The following is a 22,288-nucleotide window of genomic DNA, read 5'->3' as shown; positions in this document are numbered from 1 at the left end:
TTTGTCTGTATAGCTTTGCTTTTACCATTTGTCCTAGGGTTCTGTCTGTCCGTTTTTATGTTTCTTTGTTTTTTAAGTATAGTTTTCAGTGCTTTTTATCATTGGTGGATTTGTTTTTTGGTTTGGTTGTTCTCAACTTTCTTTCTTTCTTTTTTTTTTTACTTACTAAAAAAAAATTTTTTTAATAATTATTTTTAGTTTTTTCTTTTAATAACATTTTTATTTTATCTTATCTTATTTTATTTTATTTTATCTTTTTCTATCTTTCTTTCTTTTTTTCTCCCTTTTATTCTGAGCTGCGTGGATGACAGGCTCTTGGTGTTCCAGCCAGGAGTCACGGCTGTGCCTCTGAGGTGAGAGAGCCAAGTTCAGGACATTGATCCACCAGAGACCTCCCAGCTCCACGTAATATGAAACGGTGAAAATCTCCCAGAGATCTCCATCTCAACACCAAGACCCAGCTCCACTCAATGACCAGCAAGCTACAGTGCTGGACACCCTATGCCAAACAACTAGCAAGACAGGAACACAGCCCCATCCATTAGCACAGAGGCTGCCTAAAATCATAATAAGGTCACAGACACCCCAAAACACACCACCAGACGTGGACCTGCCCACCAGAAAGACAAGATCCAGCCTCATCCACCAGAACACAGGCACTAGTCCCCTCCACCAGGAAGCCTACACAACCCACTGAAGCAATGTTAGCCACTGGGGGCAGACACCAAAAACAACGGGAACTATGAACCTGCAGCCTGCGAAAAGGAGACCGCAAACACAGTAAGTTAAGAAAACCAAGAACACAAAGAAACACACAGCAGATGAAGGAGCAAGGTAAAAACCCACCAGACCTAACAAATGAAGAGAAAATAGGCAGTCTACCTGAAAACGAATTCAGAATAATGATAGTAAAGATGATCTAAAATCCTGGAAATAGAATGCAGAAAATACAAGAAACATTTAACAAAGATGTAGAAGAACTAAAGAGCAAACAAACAATCATGAACAACACAATAAATGAAGTTAAAAATTCTCTAGAAGGAGTCAATAGCAGAATAACTGAGGCAGAAGAACGGATAAGTGACCTGGAAGATAAAATAGTGGAAATAACTACCACAGAGCAGAATAAAGAAAACAGAATGAAAAGAATTGAGGACACTCTCAGAGACCACTGGGACAACATTAAACGCACCAACATTCGAATTATAGGGGGTTTCAGGAGAAGAAGAGAAAAAGGGACTGAGAAAATATTTCAAGAGATTACAGTTGAAAACTTCCTTAATATGGGTAAGGAAATAGTTAATCAAGTCCAGAAAGCACAGAAAGTCCCATACAGGATAAATCCAAAGAGAAACATGCCAAGACACACATTAATCAAACTATCAAAAATTAAATACAAAGAAAAAATATTAAAAGCAGCAGGGGAAAAACAACAAATAACATACAAGGAAATCCCCACAAGGTTAACAGCTGATCTTTCAGCAGAAACTCTGCAAGCCAGAAGGGAGTGGCAAAACATATAGAAAGTGATGAAAGGGAAAAACCTACAGCCAAGATTACTCTATCCAGCAAGGATCTCATTCAGATTTGACAGAGAAATTAAAAGCTTTACAGACAAGCAAAAGCTAAAAGAATTCACCACCACCAAACCAGCTTTACAACAAATGCTAAAGGAACGTATCTAGGCAGGAAACACAAGAGAAGGAAAAGACCTACAATAACAAACCCGAAACAATTAGAAAATGGTAATAGGAAAATACATATCGATAATTACCTTAAATGTAAATGGATTAAATGCTCCAAACAAAAGACATAGATTGGCTGAATGGATACAAAAACGAGACCCGTAAATATACTGTCTACAAGAGACCCACTTCAGACCTAGGGACACATACATACTGAAAGTGAGGGGATGGAAAAAGATACTCCATGCAAATGGAAATCAATAGAAAGCTGGAGTAGCAATTGTCATATCAGACAAAATAGACTTAAAAACAAAGAGTGTTACAAGAGACAAAGAAGGACACTACATAATGATCAAGGGATCAATCCAAGAAGAAGATATAACAATTGTAAATATTTATGCACCTAACATAGGAGCACTTCAATACATAAGGCAAGTGCTAACAGCCATAAAAGGGGAATTCGACAGTAACACAATCATAGTAGGGGACTTTAACACCCTACTTTCACCAATGGACAGATCACCCAAAATGAAAATAAATAAGGAAACAGAAGCTTTAAATAATACATTAAACAAGATGGACTTAATTGACATTTATAGGGCATTCCATCCAAAAACAACAGAATAGACTTTCTTCTCAAGTGCTCATGGAACATTCTCCAGGATAGACCATATCTTGGGTCACAAGTCAAGCCTTGGTAAATTTAAGAAAATTGAAATCGTATCAAGTATCTTTTCTGACCACACGCTATGAGACTAGCTATCAATTACAGGAAATATTCTGTAAAAAATACAAACACATACAGGCTAAACAATACCCCATTTAATAACCAAGAGATCATTGAAGAAATCAAAGAGGAAGTCAACAAATACCTAGAAACAAATGAAAATGAAAACACGATGACCCAAAACCTATGGGATGCAGCAAAAGCTGTTCTAAGAGGGAAGTTTATAGCTATACAATCCTGCCGTAATAAACAAGAGATATCTCAAATAAACAAAAGCAATACACCTAAAGCAATTAGAGAAAGAAGAACAAAAAAACCCCAAGTTAGCAGAAGGAAAGAAATCATAAAGATGAGATCAGAAATAAATGAAAAAGAAATGAAGGAAACGATAGCAAAGATCAATAAAACTAAAAGCTGGTTCTTTGAGAAGAAAAACAAAATTGATAAACCATTAGCCAGACTCATCAAGAAAAAGAGAAGACTCAAATCAATAGAATTACAAATGAAAAAGGAGAAGTAACCACTGACACTGCAAAAATACAAAGGATCATGAGAGACTACTACAAGCAACTCTATGCCAATAAAATGGACAACCTGGAAGAAATGGACAAATTCTTAGAACTGCACAACCTTCTGAGACTGAACCAGGAAGAAATAGAAAATATGAACAGACCAATCACAAGCACTGAAATTGAAACTGTGATTAAAAATGTTCCAACAAACAAAAGCCCAGGTTCAGATGGCTTCACACACAAATTCTATCAAACATTTGGAGAAGAGCTAACACCTATCCTTCTCAAACTCTTCCAAAATATAGCAGAGGGAGGAACACTCCCAAATTCATTCTATGAGGCCACCATCACCCTGATACCAAAACCAGAAAAAGGTGTCACAAAATAAGTAAACTACAGACCAATATCACTGATGAATATAGATGCAAAAATCCTCAACAAAATACTAGCAAACAGAATCCAGCAGCATATTAAAAAGATCATACATCGTGATCAAGTGGGGTTTGTTCCAGGAATGCAAGGATTCTTCAATATATGCAAATCAATCAATGTGATACACCATATTAAAAATTGAAGGAGAAAAATCATATGATCATCTCAATAGATGAAGAGAAAGCTTTTGACAAAATTCAACACCCATTTATGATAAAAACCCTCCAGAAAGTAGGCATAGAGGGAACTTTCCTCAACATAATAAAGGCCATATATGACAAACCCACAGCCAACATCATCCTCAATGGTGAAAAACGGAAACCATTTCCACTAAGATCAGGAACAAGACAAGGTTGCCCACTCTCGCCACCATTATTCAACATAGTTTTGGAAGTTTTAGCCATAGCAATCAGAGGAGAAAAATAAATAAAAAGAATCTAAATTGGAAAAGAAGTAAAGCTGTCACTGTTTGCAGATGACACGATACTATACATAGAGAATCCTAAAGATGCCACCAAAAAACTACTAGACCTAATCAATGAATTTTGTAAAGTAGCAGGATACAAAATTAATGCACAGAAATCTCTGGCATTCCTATACACTAATGATGAAAAATCTGAAGGAGAAATTAAGGAAACACTCCCATTTACCACTGCAACAAAAAGAATAAAATACCTAGGAATAAACCTACCTAAGGAGACAAAAGACCTGTACGCAGAAAACCATAAGACACTGATGAAAGAAATTAAAGATGATACAAACAGATGGAGAGATATACTATGTTCTTGGATTGGAAGAATCAACATTGTGAAAATGACTCTACTACCCAAAGCAATCTACAGATTCAATGCAATCCCTATCAAACTACCACTGGCATTCTTCACAGAACTAGAACAAAAAAATTCACAATTTGTATGGAAACACAAAAGACCCCAAATAGCCAAAGCACTCTTGAGAATGAAAAGCAGAGCTGGAGGAATCAGGCTTCCTGACTTCAGACTGTACTGCAAAGCTACAGTAATCAAGCCAGTATGGTACTGGAACAAAAACAGAAATATAGATCAATGGAACAGGATAGAAAGCCCAGAGGTAAACCCACACACATATGGTCACCTTATCTTTGATAAAGGAGGCAGGAATATACAATGGAGAAAAGACAGTCTCTTCAATAAGTGGTGCTGGGAAAACTGGACAGCTACACGTAAAAGAATGAAATTAGAACACTCCCTAACACCATACACAAAAATAAACTCAAAATGGATTAAAGACCTAAATGTAAGGCCAGACACTATCAAACTCTTAGAGAAAACATAGGCAGAACACTCTATGACATAAATCACAGCAAGATTCTTTTTGACCCACCTCCTAGAGAAATGGAAATTAAAACAAAACTAAACAAATGGGACCTAATGAAACTTAAAAGCTTTTGCACAGCTAAGGAAACCATAAACAAGATGAAAAGACAACCCTCAGAATGGGAGAAAATGCTTGCAAATGAAGCAAGTGACAAAGGGTTAATCTCCAAAATTTACAAGCAGCTCATGCAGCTCAATATCAAAAAAACAAACAACCCAATGCAAAAATGGGCAGAAGACCTAAATAGATATTTCTCCAAAGAAGATATACAGATTGCCAACAAATATATGAAAGAATGCTCAACATCATTAATCATTAGAGAAATGCAAATCAAAATTACAATGAGATATCATCTCACACCCGTCAGAATGGCCATCATCAAGAAATCTACAAACAATAAATGCTGGAGAGGGTGTGGAGAAAAGAGAACACTAATACACTGTTGGTGGGAATGTAAATTGATACAGCCACTATGGAGAACATTATGGAGATTCCTTAAAAAACTAAAAGTAGAACTACCACACGACCCAGCAACCCCACTACTGGGCATATACCCTGAGAAAACCATAATTCAAAGAGTCATGTACCACAATGTTCATTGCAGCTCTCTTTACAATAGCCAGGACATGGAAGCAACCTACGTGTCCAGCGACAGATGAATGGATACAGAAGATGTGGCACATATATACAATGTAATATTACTCAGCCATAAAAAGGAACGAAATAGAGTTATTTGCAGTGAGGTGGATGGACCTAGAGTCTGTCATACAGAGTGAAGTAAGTCAGAAAGAGAAAAACAAATACCATATGCTAACACATTTATATGGAATTCAAAAAAATATATAAAGTGTTCATGAAGAACCTAGGGGCAAGATGGGAATAAAGACACAGACCTACTAGAGAATGGACTTGAGGACACGGGGAGGGGGAAGGGTAAGCTGGGACAAAGTGAAAGCGTGGTAGTGTTTATATGGACATATATACACTACCAAATGTAAAATAGATAGCTAGTTGGAAGCAGTCACATAGCACAGGAAGATCATCTCAGTGCTTTGTGACCAGGTAGAAAGGTGGGATAGGGAGGGTGGGAGGGAGGGAGACGCAAGAGGGAAGAGATATGGGGATATTTGTATATGTATAACTGATTCACTTCATTATTAAAGCAGAAACTAACACACCATTGTAAAGCAATTATACTCCAATAAAAACGTTAAAAAAAATAAAATAAAATAAAAGGTAGTCTAAGTAAAAAAAAAAAAAAAAGAAAGAAAGAGAAAGGTTCATCCAGATATGGTCGTTATCATTTATGACACAGGTAACAATGCAGGGTGGGGAGGAGGATAATACTTTAAGTTAATCATACTAGGTCAATTGCATACTTATAAAAATCAATTTCATGTGGATTGTCAATCTAAACGTAAAAAGTAAAATAATAACCTATTAGACTATGTAGAAAAATGTTTTGCTGTAGTCATGGTAACAAATATATCTTAGTACACAAAAATTACTAGATTCAAAAAAAAATTGGACTACATTAAACTTAAAATTTCTGTTATTTAAAATATCTTTTTAAGAAATTAAACAATTATGCAGTGGGGAATAAAAGAAAGTATATATATATATATAATATATTATATATATATAGTATATATAATTCAGTTTTCTTGAAAAGGAGAAAAATGAGAAACGGGCAAAAGAAGTGAATACCCATATGGCAAATATATATATATATGAATAGTGTTTAGCTCTTTTAGTCTTTAGGGCAATACAGATTAAAATCATCTTAAAGTATCTTTGGATACTACTAGAAATGTACAAGAATGGATGAAAAAGAAGGATATGTGGCAAATAGAACTATCATGCACAACTAATGAATGTATATTGGTGAAAAACTCCATTGACAAACATATCATTTCAGAGAAAGCATATCCCAGCTAATCAACATATATGGAAAAAAAGTAAATAAGGACAATGAACATATCATCTTCCAAGGATTCAGGAAACTAGATAATTTGGATCAACCTTCCTATCTAGGACCACTAAAAAAGTTGCAAAATATATTGTTTTTGTCTGTTTGATGTTATTGAAGGTATCAAGACAGTGAAGAATTACTTAACTCATATCTAAGAGCACATGGAATACCAGTGAACTGAATCTGGTGTTTAGGATAACTTTTAAACTCTGCAATGTCTATCATTCCACAAAAGGCAACTAGGAGGCTGAGAAGTTAAGCAGACTCAAAGATCAGCTTATAGCAATTCGAAGACTCAAGCATATAGTATATGTAAAAACAACAATGGTATTCAGGACCACTAAGGAGAGATTGGTAAATCTCTTGCTACAGATCAGGATTCTAAAATATGAGTTCAAAATAGACAGACCCTTGCAGTGATTGTACTCAGCTCTGAATTATCAGAATCCCTAAAACTGAGATTGTTAATATTCTTGCCAGAAGCAAACCAAAACTCTCTTTGGAAAACGATATTGTCTTTCTAGGGCTCAAATTATTTACATAAATATTATATATTTTATATATTTTGTGTGTCCAACACACAAAAACAATTTATCAGGCATGTGGGCAGTGAGGAAAACATGAACACAAACCAACATCACCAACAGGTACAAGAAACAGATACACAGGCTCCAGATATAGTAATTATCAGGCATAGGACTTTTTAAAACTATGCTATAATATTTGAGAGAAAAAAACAGGCCTTAGAATTTTATCAGGAAAATTTTTAAATTATAAAAAGAAAAATTTTAATGGAAATTTAAAATAAATTCCAATAAAGATTCTAGTGATAAAAATAATAACTGAAATTAAATTTCAAATAGATATGTTAAATATGCAAGATCAGATGGTCAACTGCAGCACAGAGATTGAAACTATACAAAAAATCAAATGGAAATACTAACAATTAAAAAGAAAGCAGCCACCATGAAGAAAAATTTCAACAGCTGAGGAAAGAATCAGTGAACTCAAAGATAGGTGAACTTGAAGATAGAAATTACCCAAATAGAAGCAGAAAGAGGAAAAATAAAGAAAGAAAACAACCAGGAGCTGTGGAAGAATATCAAATGTTCTAACATATGGAAGAAGGAATGTTTGCAGTGATAATGACTGAGAATTTTCAAAAATAATGACAGACACAAAACCACAGTTCCAAGTAGCTCTGAGAACACCAAGAAAGACATATAGAAAACACCCCCCACCCCGACACACACACACACACACACACACACACACACACACACACACACACACACACACAGAGGCATATCATGTATCATATTCAACTACTAAAAACAGAAAAAGAACTGAAAAAAAAAATCCTAAAGGCAGCAAGAGTAAAAACACACATTATATATATAGGAAAAAGAAATTATAGCAGCTATCTCATCAGAAACAATGCTTGCTACAGGACAATGGAGCAACATTTTTAAAGTACTGAAAAATCAAAACTGTTGAACCAGAATTCTATACCCTTAAAATATGAAGGAAAAATAAAGGCTTCCTAGGCAAACAAAAACTGGGAGTTTATTGTCAGCACGTCTATTCACAAGAAATGTTAGAGAAAATTCTTCACTCAGAAGTGATATGATAAATGCTCTCTATTTATCATATCCCTAAATTTCTAGATCTTTCCTGACACAGTCCAGTTAATCTACGAGTTCAAACAATGAATTTTCTTTAACTGAATAAAATAATTTAAATTTTATCTAATTGGGAATGACTCTTTGCATAGGCACAGAATTTTAACAATGCAGTTAAACAGTAATTTATTTTATGAGACCATTCATTAATCCATTGACAGTATTTTTTTAGCATTTGTTACATAAGGCACAATACTAGATTCCTTCATATACTCCTTTATTCATTTATTTAGTGACTAAGTATTTAGTGCCAATAATATTCCAGGCTATTTACTAGCCAAGATGTGAGATATACATTATTAATATTGCTTTATTCTTGTCTACATGAATCATTAGATTCTGGTTGGGGTGTAGATAGATGATAACTATAAGTATAATTAAGTTAAATAGGAATGGGTCACATCTGAAACAGCTTCATAATATTTCAAATTATCCAAGTGTACAGCCATCAAGCCATTTTCACTTAATATATTACATTGTATATATTACATATAAGTAGCCACTAAATACCATTTTCTAGATATTTTTTTGTTCCAGCTGGTATGTGTGAGTGTGCTTGTATGCTTGTATATATTTGCGTGTCAAAATTTAGATACTCTCTCATTTTAAGCTAGCCCTCCCAGGTTTTACCATCCATTCACTTAAGTACACTTCAGATTTCTTCAGATTGTTGATCAAATACAGAACAGCACTGGCTCAAGGACAGAGTCCTGAAAATATAGAGGCAGAAACTCTTCTCTAGTCCAGGGGTTGGTAAATCTTTTCTGTCAAAAGGACAGATGAAGAAAATAAATATTTTAGTCTTTGTGGGCCATATACTGTCTCTGTCTATTATTCTTCTTCGGATTATTTTTATAACTGCTCAAAATGTAAAAAAGTTTCTTAGCTTGTGGGCAGCACACAAACAGGTAGTAGACAGATTTGGTCTGTGGTCATATTTGGCCAACCCTTGCTCTAGACCCTAAGATTCATAAGTGTGAATACCGCAACCTGCTTGAGATGGTTCAACCAAGTGTCTATTCTCCAAACTTTAAAATCATGTAATCCATATTTATGATCTTAGGCTACCACTATATAGTAAATTTAAAAAAACTTTCTTAGAATACAAATAAATGAAACTCAAACAAATTATTAAGTTTAATAAACTTAATAGGCTTAAAAAATAGGCTTAAAAATCTTGGTTATGATCTATCATAAAGGAATGCATGTTGACTTTTGGCAACTTGGGCTTCCATATCTAAGTTCTTAAAGACCACTTGATCTGATAACTTCAAAATTTTTATAAGATTTGATCACATGCTTCTCTACACTGTATTTTCTAAAATCACCCTTTTCACTTTTTCAAAAATGTACTCAGATCTTGAGTCTTGGCACATAATTCCATGATTATATCCAACACCTTCTTTAGTACCTGAGGCAATATGTCTGGGCCTGAATCGTCACCATTTTAACGGCATTCAGCTTTCTTACTTTCAGTTTGAATATCTTTGACTTCAATTTCCTCTCAACTTTTTGAAAATATTTTACAGATAAATCTTTCTTTTAAATTGAATAAACAGAAGGGAAAAAATGGTCTATATTTTTCTCAACTATTGACGTGATTCCTTAGCTTAGAATAAACCAAATTTATAAACTCCTTTTTTGGTTGCCTACCATTTTACACAATCTATAGTTTATTCTGAATTTTAGATTTTTCCAGCTGCTCTTACAGAATTGTACCTTTGGTTTATAGTATCTCCACCAGCTGCTTTATTGGAAGAGACAAGAAACAATCTTAGAATAAAGGGTTTTTGAATAATAATGACACAAGGTCATCCAGACTGCAGCCTAGATGATGTTCTCTTTTCTTTATTTTGTCTCTGACTAAAATTGAAATGATCTATAAAATCCCATCAAAGTGAAGTGGGTATTCATAGATGTTTTTGCAAAGCACCTTGATGGAGTGAGTTTGCATACAAAAAAAATTGTTTTTTTTTTCTTGACATTCAGCATTTGCATGGATTTTGGGCAGGGCAGTTAAGAAGAGAAATAGTGACAGTAACAGAAATACAGTTGATAAAGTCCATATACGTGAGACAGAAAGTCACTACTTTAATAAATGAACAAAGACCTACTGACTAAGGAGAAATCCAAAGGTCTCTGCAGTAAGTTAATCACTTCCAATATTAAGAAGCAGCCATAGTAAGATGGGGTATGGGGCAGTTGCAAAGTAGGTCAGAAAATGTGGATAAAAAGTGTCAATATATTAAAACAATAAAAGGGGGAGACTCAAACAAGATCAGATAGCTCTGCTCTTGGTAAGGGGCAGGGAGTTTGCTGGTGGGAGCAAGGGTTAATAATTTCACCAACTTTTAAGAAAATAGGGCTATAAATGAACACTAAACACAATTATTGTATGATTGCATGTTAGTTACATGAACTATAAGAAAACAATATACAGTCAATTTGCAGTAGTTTGTTAGCTAAAGGCACTGGGAACACAAATTAGTAAATACCAAATTAAAATGGCTCTTAGGGAAAATACAGAGTTAGATTTCTGCCAGCCTACTGTCAACTGACCAATACATATCTTTATTCTATGTGTGTTTCTGTTGAAAGACAACTTATTTAATATATATTGCTGATTCATTAACCCTGAACTCACTGTCAACAGCACTGTAACTTATCTAAATAAAGCTTATCTAACACACCTGTACTGTCACCATAAGGCACATCACAGCTTCCTTGTACTAAACAACACTAGACAGCACTTTAGCTCTAGGTTTTAGGGGCCATTTTTAACAGCAGAATCAACAAAAAGCAAAAATGAGAAAAACATGACACTGAATGAACTGCGAAAAGGACACTTCTTTGCAGTGTGAGAGATGAAACAGGAAGACAGAGTCATTTTATTCAACTTCATCTGAGAATGTTCACCTGGGGAGACTCAATTTTTTCACCGCTCTGTCCATGCACATGTCTACAAATGACCACGTTAAGTGTTATGAATATTGATTTGGGGGTTATAAATAAATTTTAGCTAGTAGGCAAATTCTCAGATACAGAATCTGCAAATAATGAGAATCAAGTGTTCCAGAGTATGGGTTTCATTCTCACTATAAATTTTGTCACCTTTAGAGTGGTATGGTGTTACTAGGAAAAGGAATCTGAAAAGGGTGGATAGAAGTCCAGGACACACATTCCCATATGGAATGCAAGTGGAACACTGGACTTTTTGGCCATGCTGGAACTTACACCATCCTAGCCATTTATCCCACTAGAAAGTGGACTTCTTTAGGGCAGGATCTGGTCTGTCTTGATCACAATTGTGTTGTGAGGCTTAGCACAGTATCTTGGCACAATGAAGCCTCCCAAAGACAGTTGTTGAAAACATGTATTTATGTAAATATCACCCCCTCAGTACCATTTATGTTTTTATTGCCCAAATTTTAGTGTTAGGCTCCTTCCATATCACCCCCTCAGTACCATTTGTGTTTTTATTGCCCAAATTTTAGTGTTAATTTCCTTCCATCACTCTCCACTATTCTGTTTAAAATCTTTGGCATTAAAACAATTCTATCTTGACTTAGCACTTTTAATTGTGTTTTCCTAAACTACATTTTGCTCCTCTTCTTTGACCATAATAGCTTCTAACATGTTATGGTCACCATCATCCAAGTTTTCAGTTACTTCCAGTCAGTCTTGTTCCATTGAGTATTAGGTCAAATTTATTAGTTCATGTTGGTTCTTCAAGTTGCTAAAGTAAAACCAAGTTACCAAAGCCATTAAATAATCTCTAAAATACCCTGTTTACACACACTCACATGGATTTCTTTATTAAGAAAATAGTAGTTTGGGGTATTTAAGAGATAGAGTCTCCCCAAACTGCCCCGTGTCTTGGGATCACCTGAAAATGTACTGGAAAAACATCATCTATGTCTTCCATCTAGTTAGGAGGTACTAAATACACACCCACAAAGATGACATTCCTGTTTCTTCGCTCTTTTCTCCCTTTTTAACTCCTCTTCCACATCTTCTGATTTCTTACTTACCATACATGAATATTTTAATGCACATTGCTGTTAATTCTATAAAAAGGCAGGGGCAGTATATTATATGTTGCATATATTTCCTCCAACTCCTTGTTTCATTCTTTCCATATACAGCCTTAACTATTTCAGGATCTGACTACCATGATAACCTAGATGTTAGAATCTGTGCCTCAGGCTAATGAGTTATAACCTATGCTACAGCTAAACTTAGAAAAACAACATAATAAAGTTGCTAATTTCTTATATTTTAAGCCTGACAATTAAGCACATTCAAGTAATCTTTTTTTGTTTAAAGTAACAGAAATATATTCAAAAATTACTTAAGCAAAAAGCATGATTTTATTGTTAGCATAAAGGAGTAATTTTTCATTTAAAATGCAGAATGAGCACATGCATTTATTTTCGCTACCTCCTGAGAAAATATAAACCATAACAAAGGAAATTAAGAGAAATAATTCTATAATAAAGAAGACAACAAGAGGAGAGCTATTAGTGGAACCCATTTGTAAGAACGTTGATCAGGATGAATATTATATTCCTTGTTAAAAAATGGTGAAAAGCTAATTAATCCATACATGGTTGCCCCCAGTATGTGCAGGGTCCTCAGAAACTATTTTTGGAGGGCTTCTGTTTATATAAACATTATTGGTCACCAAATCAGCATAACAACACCACTATTATGGCCAGATGTCTCTTGATCCTATGAAAAAATACCATGCCAGCCAGTGGTAGTGATCTGCTTATCAGGCCATCCTCCTAGAGCGTCCCCCAAGAAGGACCCACAAAAGTGACTTTCAGAACTCCTTGCAGCATCTCATTGATTCAACATATGGGGTAAAGTATCAGAGAATGACCTGAAAGGGAAAATTGGGTGTTAGGGCTCAAATGGATACTTATCTGGAGAGGATGCCAGTGTGGATGGCACTGTCAGCCCTATCCAGCCCCTGGCAGTAGACAAAGATTCTAAAATGTCAAGAAAGGCAATCTAAAGTAGGGGCGCCAAATTACCTACTACCCAAGGCAATCAAAGGGCAGTACTGGATTCACAAAAGAATCAAATTCATGACCCTATGCTCAATAATTCATACGATAAAAAACTCAGTATAGACAAGGCTGCTATTAGTCCATACGGCACATTTTGACAAGTGGGGAAAAGCTTCTTTTCCTTTGTTTTAGTTTCATTTGCCAGAAACTTGTGTAAAAAAATATGGATTTTGTCAGAACATGACACTTTCTACTGTAACAAATACAGAAATGCAGTGCTTTCTCTCATATCATTTAACTTCATTATTCTTGAAGACAAGACTCTTTGAAGGTTTGTCACACTGTGTCACACATGCCTGCAGCAGTGCATGGCACATAATTGCTAACTGTTTTGTTGAATGAAGGCATACTAGAGCTTATCTTGAATCATTTCTGCAACAACAATATAATCAATGTAACTGACATTAGTCAGTTCTTTGCAGGAAAACATGTTTGGTTTGATTCAGTTGAGACATGTCAAATGATATGCTAAGCTAGGTCTTTTTTTAAGAAGTTGTGCTTCACGTTCTGCCCCAATTTGCTGAACTACATTCCACCCAGCACTTCATTTATTAGAATTACTTATTCTGGTTCCAAAGTGCATGCAATTACTCAAGAATAACAAAAGTATAATTATTTACAACTCAAGAATATTCTGCTTACGTCAGAGGACACACTACTGAGCTGGATGAGCATTTATTTTGTGTCTTCAGGAAGTAATGACATAAATATTATGATTAAAGAAAAAACCTAGATAACTGTGGCCAGTTGACTTTCACATTGAATTAGTTTCGGAAAAATTAGGTCATGGTAGGAGTATCAGTGGACTTACTCCTTGAAAAGTGCATTAATACCATATACACAAAGAAGTTATTTTTCCTTAAAAATAAGTCTGATCATATCTATTTAATGCCTGAGTTTAACATTCTGTAATGGTTTGTACGCTTGTTCAAAAGGTATTGTCAAATACTATTTAAAATATAATCTATTTACCTCTGCAGAAAAATGGAAATATGTACTAGCAATATCAAGGATTACTATTTTCATTTTTATGTATCTTTTACAATTCCTATTGTTTTAGGAATATTACCTAGGAAGGCTTTTCTGATATTTCTCATAAAAGATATTATGCATGAGTTTTTAATGTAAATTGCAAAATATATATATATATATGGTTTGCATTTCTAAGCATAATCAGAAATATACATAGTCTATAAACTATTATAATCTATGCTATCTAGGATTTTACCATTTACAAATGTGACTCACCAAGTGCAATAATAGAGTGGGCAGCAAATGCCTGTAGAAGAACTCCTGTAGGCAGGAACCATGGTAGAAACTATAAGTATTGATAAGATGATGGTGTCTTCCTTCAAACTAATTGCACTATATATACTCTTTAATCTCAGGTGTGCTACTCACCTCTGACATCTTTACACTCCCTGCTATCCTCCTTTACCCTCTAAGAAGGAAAGTGAATTTTGTAAGTCACCAAAACATCCATGTAAATTACATCTTACTATAACTTTTCCCAAGCTGTATATTTCTTTCATTTAATTTTACTTAGTTTCAGAGAGTTGAAGTAACTTACTTAAGGCCATAAAACATGTGTGCAACCGAACAGCCATGAATCTGAGATGTCCTAGGTCCTGGGACTCTTTCCCTGAACATAACCTTATTTGCTTAACTTCAGTTTCAAAACATTCAGAAAGCTTCTTTCCCCAAAAAGGGAAAAGCACAAATTAATTCTAGCAATAATAATAATATGAATGCAGGTTTTATTAGGGTCACAGAGAGAATAAAAATAGGTATACACATGGTAATATAATGCGTTCTAATAATGTTATGATAAATGGTTATTATTAGTATGGACTAAAAATTATAGTGTCCTGTTTATATATCTTAGAGGAATATTACACTGATAGAAATCATATTACTGTTAATTATCTCTAAAAAGCAATCTCTTCACAGCATTAACTATTCAAGTTAGTAATAAAAATGAGTAATTAAAGCTGTTATACTAATGGGCCTTTAAATTCACAAAGAGGTCATTGTTGTAGAAAATTCTTTCAAATGTGATCCATGGTGCACAGGGATCAAAATATTATGTGTGTGAAGAGTCTTCCACTGTATAGCTCCATGACATCTGAACAATAGGATAGGTCAGAATCCAAGGCAATCCTGACTAAAAAATTCTTTGTAGTCAGTATCATGCTCAGTGACATGAACAAAGAATGGGATAAATTAATTATATAAGACATATAAGGCCTGACCTAAGGAAACTCAGAGGGGGAAAAGAAGCATGTGCCATTTAGGTCTGGAAAAAAATGCACTGTAATAAAATAAAATTTACTCTAAGTCAGAGGTGCCATGCAGGAACACTAATATTGTGGGAAAGATATAATTATGCTTATTTCTTTAAAAAATTCTCCTGCTATGAGTCAGAAAGGGTTGTAAATGTCTACCAGTTCCTCAGAATTCTCAGTATTGCTATAATCAGTCACTGTACAGCGGGTAGCCTAAGCCTCTAAGAGTGAAATATGACTGTGACTGTTAAAAGTGAAGATGACAGAAAAGGCCATCACTTGCGAAGATGACAGAAAAGGCCATCACTTGCTATTCTAGAATAAAATGAGCAAATGAAGGTCAATATTGAAAGTGAGATGGGGGCATAATAATTTAATAAATATTAAGTAAACACAGGGAAAATTTCAATCCTCAAATTACAAATTAATGTTTCCAAAGAATAGAAGTTATATGCTGAATGACTGCTAATTATACAGATTCAGAATTAGAGAGAGCCATGTCCAACAGTTTAGGACCCTTTACACCTCACACAGTGAGTATAGCTGAAGCTAAGCTATATCATATAATGTAGAGAAAATTATTGGAAAGAACATCCCCATTTTGAAGAAACTGTATCAATGAACACATATACAAATTTATTTTCCTTTTTGTTACTCTCTGTTTCAAATTAAATTTTTTCTGCTAAAAGCAGTCCTTGATTTTAAATAAACTTATAATCATGTCAACTTTATGAATCTGAAATGGAACATTTTCAAAAGGACATGCCTCAGACCCTAAATAACTATTCACTGTGATGCCTTTTAGCATAAGAAATGTACATCTACGCAGAAAGTAAAAATGAAACGGCTGATTTCCACATTTGCTTGAATATGCAGAGAGGCTAATAAGTTGGGGAAGACCTCAGAGAAGAGGTAATATTTGAACTGACTTTGAAGGACACAGAGTATTTTATATGACCATTCAAGAAAAAGGAACAGCACAAGTTAAAAAAAGAAAAAAAGTATTCACTAGACAGAAACCATAAAACTGCAAAAATCATCTCGCTTGGTGATTAAAACACGGTCAGCCAGTTTTGTTGGTTTTCTAATTCTGCCCTTATATTGTCAATTTACTTTCCAGCTGCAACTCAGTCAGTCTTGCCCAGGTCTTAAACCAATGCCCTATCAATATTAGCAACCCCTTTCTGATGTCTAGTTGGAGCCTAGAATTTATGTAATTATCTCACTTTTGCTGTATGTTTTGTTTCAAGTGCACAGAGGCAGCCACATGGCCACTGGGCAGTGACTTTCTTATTGTTTATTACCTCATTTATCCAATTGTCATAACTAAGTTCTATTTCTCTTTGCTGCATAATTCCAGTCCCACTCTGAGACATGTTTTACCATGCACCCTCATTTTCAAGAGACTGTTACTAATAGTTCACTTTAAAACTGGTCATCTTCTGATAATTGGCTCATCCTCTTTTCTCTGATTTGTAATTACCACATAATTAACATGTTTAATTTAGATGTGATGCTGTTCATATAATTAACACTTTCAACATACAAATGAGAAGTAATACTTTAGTCTCATGAACAGACAATTTTTTAGTTTATGTCCTTAGAAGGATTTTACCAATGGCTTCCCCATTAAATTGTTAACGTGCTCCATAAATGTAGTTGTCATAGCTCTGTGCTTGTACGCATGCCATGCCTTCTGTCTGGCACAGCATTTGTCCTTCAGGATGACTTCAACACCACCTCTTTTGTGAAGGGTCTCTTGACCGGTCTCTAGTGGCCTCCCATTCTTATTAAGACATGTATTTCTCATTGATTCATTATAGAATTAAGTAATAGAATTATTCTTCACATGTGTGTCTCCTTCACCACATTATGAGCTCCTTGAGAGCAGGAACTCTGTCATGTTTCCATGATCCCATTCTTAGTACAGTACCTGATATGTAATAGGTGTTTAATATGTATTCTTCAAATAAATATTGAATGAATTCAAAACATTACTAACCTCAAAAGTGGATATATATTTTAAGATAAATACTGGCTTTGTTAAGAACGTGACAGCAAAGTGGGCAGGTTCTTAAATATGTGTGGATGGAGAGGAAACATAAGAGATAAAAGAGGTAAGAAAAATCAAGGAAAGAGTATTTTTACTGTATTGTATACATTGAAAAATCCCCCAAGTACTTTGATTTAATCTAAATAATGGGAAATAATTAGTTGAAATACATTTTTTCCCTTTCCTTTTGTATTGTTCTGCTCAGCATCATTCCTTAAATATTCCCTCCAGAGAACAGAGAGAAGAGCAGCATTCTTTTTAAAACACTTGGAGCTCATATTGTACAAAGCACTAAATACAGAATAGTTATTATAATAAATGCAGTATATCTGTATTCCTACTGCACCCAAGTGCATATTTACATTATAATTGAATATGTATTTGTTGTACGCAAATCTGTTTGCTGGGACTACAGTGAGAGTATCTGAGAGAATACTTTTCTAATAGAATATTTTGCATCTCAGTCCTTGTCATAACTAAGCATAATATGAAAATCCATCAGAGCATTCAAAAATATGGTCAAGAAATGTAATCTGTCTTTATTTAGTTTAAGCCACTGCATTGATCAACATCTGGAATTCCTAAATGGAAAATTAAGTACATTCCTAAAACAGACTCCAGCAAGTATTACTTAAAATACTTACTGAGGGCTTCCCTGGTGGCAGAGTGGTTGAGAGTCTGCCTGCCAATGCAGGGGACACGGGTTCCAGCCCTGGTCTGGGAAGATCCCACGTGCCGCGGAGCGGCTGGGCCCGTGAGCCACAATTACTGAGCCTGTGCTCCGCAGCAAGAGAGGCCGCGATGGTGAGAGGCCCGCACACCGCGATGAAGAGTGGCCCCCGCTTGCCGCAACTGGAGAAAGCCCTCGCACAGAAACGAAGACCCAACACAGCCAAAAATAAAATAAATAAATATATAAATAAATTTAAAAAAAAATACTTACTGAATTTCAGTTCAGATACCTGAAGTTATGGTTAAATAATGCATGTGCTTTTGTTTCTTTTTAATATATTTCCTGCATGTTCTTATTCATAAGAACATTCATATTCTGGTTAAAAGTGGCAAAAACCTTTCAATTCGCTATTTCGTATGTTTAAAAAATGGATGGAAACTCAATCAATATTTTTATACTGTAAGAGTTAGGTAAGAAAAAGACATGTCTTTCTTATTCCATAAATATAAAAGGAGTTCAACTGTAATAAATCTGTCCTGAATAATGGTTTGATTATATGCAAAGTATAAACTATTTTGATATGACTTTACATTTATAGTATTATAAATCATGAATTCAAGCATAGTATTTAAAAATAATGACTTTGGGTAACTGACAAGATGGGAACACTATGAAGGAACAGAGGATTCAGTGCAGAGATGAATTGCTCAAGCTGTGTCTTGATGAGTCTGAGGTACCAGTGGCTCATTCAAATGAAAATATCTCTGTCTGAAGATCAGTTAGATGGGAAACACATGGAATGTGATTACAACTATGACAGTGGAAACATACCAGGGTGATCATCAGAGTGTGGAAAAAGAAGATGAGTGGGCCAAGGATGGAATCAGATAAAAGTGATATTTAAAAAATCACTCTCAAATAGTTTCCATACTAATACACATGAGAAATGGCATTTTCACATAAAACTCACATCCAGATTTTACTGAAACTTTCCAAATATGTTTGAAAATATGAAGCACTATCACAATTAATAATGGGTACATAATAGTGTCAGTCCCTGTATATTAGGCCATAACTAAATCAGTTTCAGATTATGTACAATTCTTAGTTATTGAGTAAAGCTCTACTACTAACTAAATTTCTCAAATAGCATATGGGAATGCAAGTGAGTGAGAATGGTACTCCTAAATTCTCTCTAATTTTCTTTTTAAGTTGATAATTTTTTGCCATATGGAGACCTATAATGAGGACTATAAGACCTCATATCCCACTTCAAATACATGGATATAATAGAGCTTATGCATGTGTGTCTGTCTACACATACATATACATAATCGGTAGAGACTACATAATCCCTCCATATCAATGACTAACAATACACTTATAGAGGTTTAAAGAGGATATTAAAAAAAATCCTCAGGTGCCAGAAACAAAGAAATACTTTGGAGCCAAACACAAATAATATAGTAAATCAGAATAACATGAAAGGAGGGCTGGAGTGAGGTGGCAGAAAGGCCATAGAAACAGTGCTAACTTTAAACTATTTTAGGCCAAAGAAGTTTGAAAATACTTCAGGGAAATTACTGTAGGAATCAAAATGAGTACAATTCCAAAGCAGCAGAGGGGGAAGAGAACAATACAAGATGGTCATATGATAAGAAAGGAGAGAAAAGAAAAAAAAAAAAAAAAAGGAAAGAAGAAAGGAAGAACACAATAACATAAATAGTATAAACAGAACCAAATGGAAGAGAGAAAAGTGGAAAGAAGTTTCATGGTATTGAAAAGCACAGAACAAGATATAATGAATAATTCCAAATCTATCAGAATAGTGATAAATGGACTAAACTCCTAGTTATGAGGCAAAGACTTTTAGACTTCAATAAAAAATTAACAAATATACAAATGTGTCACTATGTAATTTTTAAAGGGTCACTAAAAACATAGCTAACAAGAAAGAATGAAAGTAAAGAAATAATAAAATATATCCCCTAAGAAGCATACAATGCAAGAATGTGATAGAACTATATTAATATAAGGAAATAGATTTTATGGCAAAATGATTGTTATTCTTTAATAAATATAAATATATCATTAGTCATTAATTAAAGAAACAAGAAATAACAATCCTGAACGCACATGAGCATAACAAGTTATCTTAAAATATGGATAAAATCAAAATGGTTGAATTACTGTTAATTTTTTTTTTTAAGCTATTTCTATTTATTTATTTATAATTTTTTTTTTTTTTTTGGCTGTTTTGGGTCTTAGTTGCAGCATGCAGGAACTTTTGTTGGGGGGCATGGGTTCTTCGTTGCAGCGTGTGGGCTTCTTTCTAGTTGTGGCACGCAGGCTTCTCTCTAGTTGTGGCATGCAGGTTTTCTCTCTCTAGTTGTGGTGCGCAGGCTCCAGAGCACGTGGGCTCTCTAGTTGAGGCACGCGGGCTCAGTAGTTGTGGCGCAAGGGCTTAGTTGTCCCATGGTCTGTGGGATCTTAGTTCTCCAACCAGGGATCGAACCCACATCCCCTGCATTGGAAGGCGGATTCTTTACCACTGGACCACCAGGGACATCCCACTAAGTTAAACTTTAAAAGCCATGATCATAGAAAGAAAGTTGACCACTCAGAAATTGACAGATCAAGTAGGCATTTAAACCATAAAGTGGAAAAAGAAAGAAAAAAGACAATGCCTATTCTTTATTAAATAAACACATAATGTTCATTTTCAAAAGTCGGTATAATTTCACAAAATAAATAACTAAGAATCAGTATACAACCCATATTATTTGACTCACGTAATAGAATACAAACAAAAACTGAGACTTCTGCTTCTGGCTCTGGTAGTGAGGACTAAGGCAGACACCACAACTGCTACAGACAGATAACTAGAAAAGCCACATAAAATTTAAAATCACATAGTTAAAGTCATGGGACAGCTGCTGAGGTGAACAGGATTTAAGGAGGAAAAATTGTAGAGATAGAGAAACAATAGAATGGCGAGGAGATACTCTGCAGCTTCCACTGAACTCAGAACTTTTGGCTATTTTGACTGCAGGAGAGGAAACTGAAGATCTACACAAAAGGGCCAGACAAAGGCCACTTCTGAGGCAAGGAACCAGCAAGCTTCCGGAAGTCTATGTAGATTGACAGAAAACTAATCAGAGGCCTGAGGAGTCAGAAACCAACTCCACCAAGTCATATTTTGAGGGCTTCCCCTGGGGGGAGGGGGGGTGTTAATTCCCTGGTACTTCTGGCTTGCCACAGACGGTACATGGACCCTCCACAAATCTGGTCAATTTTGCCAGTAGGCATGGAGATGCAGATATTGGCAGTTAGAAATTAGTATGTCTAAAAGGTTTGGGGCATAGGGCAGTACAATAACTGGTACTTATATAAGACTTAAATGCTCCAGGCACCATATGTATGTATGTATGTATGTATGTATATCACCTCCTATATTCTTGCCACTGGACCAGGAGCAGGGAATGAACAGGGGAATGAGATATACTGTCAGTCCTCAAGAAGTTAACTATGGTTGAGTCAGGCTTGTACAACCTGGTCCACATTTATTTCTGAATTGAGTACTGTCAAATCAGATATTTCTGGAAGAAATGCTAAGTCCTTAAGTCACCCTACAATGGGTAATTTATATAAGAGAAAATCCAAACTGTCAAAATCTGTTTGCAAAGATGCTCAGCTTTACCAGTAATCAGAGAAATGCTAATTAAAATAGTTCATACCTATCATTCCAGCAATTAAAAAATGACAACGATAATGATGCCAGTTGTGAATACTGAGTCTGTACTAAACACCAGATGTTTTATGCTTGTTCATGGATT

The sequence above is a fragment of the Balaenoptera physalus genome (genome assembly GCF_965194825.1).
Source record: "Balaenoptera physalus genome assembly, chromosome: 4".
NCBI lineage: Eukaryota > Metazoa > Chordata > Mammalia > Artiodactyla > Balaenopteridae > Balaenoptera > Balaenoptera physalus.
This window is presented reverse-complemented; position numbering follows the sequence as displayed.